Here is a 4,162-nt window from a genome sequence, read left to right on the forward strand (position 1 = left end):
AATAGCCTCCTTGTACACAAGTAATGGACTCATTGAAAGTGAAATTATAGAAACAGTCCCTTTCACAATAGCATCCAAAATAATGAAATATCTAGAAATTAATCTAACAAAGGAAGCAAAAGACCTCTACACTGAGAACTACAACACTCTGAAAAGAGAGATTGAAGAGGATATAAGAAAATGGAAAGACATCCTTTGTTCCTGGGTAGGAAGAATCACTATAGTAAAAATGGCCATACTTCCAAAACTGCTATACAGATTCAGCACAATCCCTATTGAAATCCTAGCACTATATTTCATAGAACTAGAGAAAAAAAATCCAAAAATTTATTTGGAATCAGAAGAGATCTAAAATAGCTAAAGCAATTCTAGGCAACAGAGGCATGGCAGGGGGTATCACAATCTCCAACTTGAAACTAAACTACAAAGCCACTGTGATTAAAAACAGCATGTTACTGACAAAGAAACAGACCTGAGGATCAGTGTAATATATTAGAAGGTGTGAAAAAGTAAAAGTGTAAATAAGGATCAAAATGTATAATTGATATTATGTAACAGGAGGAAAAGTCTAAAAGAGTAGAGGAAGTGGGGGGTGTAGGGGAAAGGTAAAAAGGGAAAAGAAAAAAATATGTGAAAAGGAAAAACATGGAAACCATCTTTGTAAACAGAGAAGGGTGCCCATTTGCCCATCAGTTTTCTCCTCTATGATCTATTGATTATTCATAAGCATGTTGTTCAATTTGCATGTGTTCATGAAATTCTTGAGGTTTCTTTCACTATTGATCTCCAATTTCAATGCACTATTGTCTGATAATATACAGGGGATAACTGCAATTCCTTTGCACTTACTTAAACATGTTTTATAAGTGAGTATGTGATCTATTTTGGAGAACCACCCACCTTCAGTTGAAAAGAATGTGTAAACAGACCATCTGCCCATCAATTGGAGACTGGATAAAGAAGATGGTGGTTTTTCTATAAAATGGAATTCTATTCAGCCATAAAGAATAAGAAATTAGAGTCATTCATAGGAAAATGGATGCATATTAAGTATATACTCCTAAGCGAAATAAATAAGTCACACATGTATAAATACCAAATAGTTTCTCTGGTGTGAAAAACTATAATGGTACATGAGATCCTAATGGTAAAACAGAAAATGTGAAATAGGAAGAAAGGAGCTAAAGTATGGAAAGTGGAAAGGGTAGGGGAAAGGAAATAAGGGAAAAAAAACATGAGAAAATGAAAAAATGGAAATAAAGCATTTGTAAATTGGGAAGAGAGGAGGGGGTGAAGGGAGGGCAGGGAGAAGGGGAAAAAATGAGAACCATGACCTGTCATGTAAAGGTACAAGATCCCAATGATGAATGTAACTATACTGTATACCTAAAATGTACCAATAAACTCAATGAGAAAAAAAAAAAAGAAAAGAATGTGTATTCTGATTCTTTGGGGTGGAACACTCTATAAATATCTGTTAAATTTATTTGTTTAAGAGTTTGATTGAGTTCTAGTATTTCATTGCTTATTTTCTGTCTAGCTGATCTGTTTGTGACAGTGGGGTATTGCGGTCCCCAATACTATTGTATTAGTGCTTATTTGATTTTTCATGTCCATATATTTGTTTTATAAAGTTAGGCATGCTAGTTTTTGGTGCATATATATTAATGATTGTCATCTCTTCCTCCTGGATTGTTCTATTTACAACGATGTAGTGTCCTTCTTTATCACTCTTAATCAGTGTGGTTTGAAATCCACTTGATCTGCAAAGAGGACAGCCAATCCTGCTTTGGGGGGGGTGTTGCTGTAGCAAGGAGTATTGTTTTCCACCCTTTAACATTCAGTCTATGATTTTCTTTTTGAATTAAGTGTATTTCTTGTATGCAGCATATTGTTAGATCTTACTTCTTGACCCATTCTTCCAGTCTCTTTCTCCTGATTGGTGAATTGAGACCATTAACATTGATGATTACAACTGACATATATATTGACTTATCCTTGTCATAACTTTTTATTTTTGATGGATTCTCCTCCATTGTATTTAATTTCTTGTCATAACTGATGGATTCATTCTGCTGGGGTTCATGGGGTTGTGATCCTCACTGTCTTCTCCTGATATGTTTAAATGGTTTTGGAGTGCTGCCTCACTATTCATGAAGTTCCTCAGGTACTCTTTGTCATGAAACTACCTTATTTCCCCATCAATTTTGAAAGATATTTTTGCAGAGTACCTCAATCTGGGTTGGAGGTTGTTTTCTTTTTTTAATTTTTTTTCTTCATTGAGTTTATTGGTACATCTTAGGTATACAGTACAGTTATATTCATTATTGGGATCTTGTACCTTTACATGACAGGTCTTGGTTCTCATTTTTTCCCCTTGTCCCTGCCCTCCCTTCACCCCCTCCTCTCCTCCCCATTTACAAACATTTTATTTCCATTTTTTCATTTTCTCCTATTTTTTTTTTAATTTTCTTATTACCTTTCCCCTACCCTTCCCACGTTCCCTACACCTTTGGCCATTTTCTTCCCATTTCACAATGTCCATTATCTTGTTAGGATCTTATGTATTATTATAGTTTATTCACACCAGAAAGGTTGTTTTCTTTTAGGACTTGAAATATCTCACTTCATGCTCTTCTTGCCTTGAGGGCTGGTGTTGAGAAGTCTGCTGTAATTCTGATGGGCTTTCCTTTGTATGTGATTTGTTTCTTTTCTGTAACTGCTTGTAGAATTTTGTTCTTCTCTTGGGTTTCTGGAATCTTAACTATTATATGCCTATGTGTAGATTTATTTATTTTTTTATCATGGCTAGTTAGAGTCCTACAAGCCTCACTTATCTCTATTCCAAGTTCTTTTCCCCTACTTGGGAAATTTTCTGCCATTACCTCTGTGAACAGTGTGTGTGTGTGTGTGTGTGTGTGTTTGTGTGTGTGTGTGTGATCTGCACTCTCTCCTATTTCTTCATTGACTCTGATCAGTCTTATGTTATTCTTCTTTAAGTCATCTAGCAGCCACTGGATTGATTTCTCGTGGTCCCTTACTATTTTTAAGAAATTTCTCTTTTTCTGGTCACTAATTGCAATCCTATCTTCTATATCAGAAATTCTGTCCTCACATTGACTCATTCTGCTGTGTAAACTTTCAATGGAATTTTTAGTCTCCTGGAAATTGGTTTGATTGGATTCCATTTGTTTCCTAAATTGGGATCCCATGATGTTCCTCAGCTCCTCTAGTTTTTAAAATCTGTGTCCACTCTAGATTTGCTAATCATGTCTTGAACTATGGGAATAATCTCTTCTGTTATCTGAGAAATTATTTCTAATTTCATTTTTCCAGGTCCTCTTTCATTGCCAGTCCAGGGTGTAGAGTTGATTATCAGATCGTTCCATGTCATTGCCCTTTGTGGTTGCCTTAGGTGATCTGGAAGTCTGGTTCTGAGACTCATTTACATGTTTTCTCATTTCAACAGATGCAACCTGCTGTGCCTTTGTTGAGACAACTTATTGCTCACCCAGTTGTCTTCAATTCTCAGCAAGCCACCAAGTAGCCTTTTCTCTGCTGCTCACCAGTACACCAATTCCTGGGTTCCGAATGGCTGCCTGGATCCCTAAGCTGACCTGTGGACTAGACAGGCTTCTGGCTGGGGCCCGTGCACTCTTGGGATGGCATCTAAGTTGCCTCTCTCTGAGGCCGCTATGTAGCTGTTGTCTGGGAGGGCCTTTGCCTGGGGGCTGTGTGCCCCAGTTCCTGTTGTCTGTGCAGGGTTCTGCCTAGCATCTCTGATCACTTATCCCTGGTATGGGGTGAGCCTCTGGCTGTCGTTGCTTGTGTCTGTCTAGCTCTTTTCAAGGCTGGCCCTTGGCTGTGGCTGATGGTGTGGTGGGCTTCAGATTAAAGCTTGTGAACCCATGCAGCTCTTTTCTCGGTGGGCCTTTGGGGTTGGGGTGGAGCCTTTGGCTGGGGTCCACCTGTAGCAGAGTCCCTCTGGTCCATACAGCTGCTCCCCAGGATATGCATGCGCTTACAGATTTTATGGTGGGTCTCTCCAGGAGATACAAACTTGACATATCTGGCTTCTAACATGTTGGAAGTTATTACCCTGTGCTGATGAAATAAATAGGAAGAGCTAAAGAAATATTAATTAATCAACTGTAACTGTCAG

The sequence above is a fragment of the Fukomys damarensis genome, unplaced genomic scaffold, assembly GCF_012274545.1.
Source record: "Fukomys damarensis isolate Sample0158 unplaced genomic scaffold, DMR_v1.0_HiC HiC_scaffold_37, whole genome shotgun sequence".
In the NCBI taxonomy this organism is placed as follows: domain Eukaryota; kingdom Metazoa; phylum Chordata; class Mammalia; order Rodentia; family Bathyergidae; genus Fukomys; species Fukomys damarensis.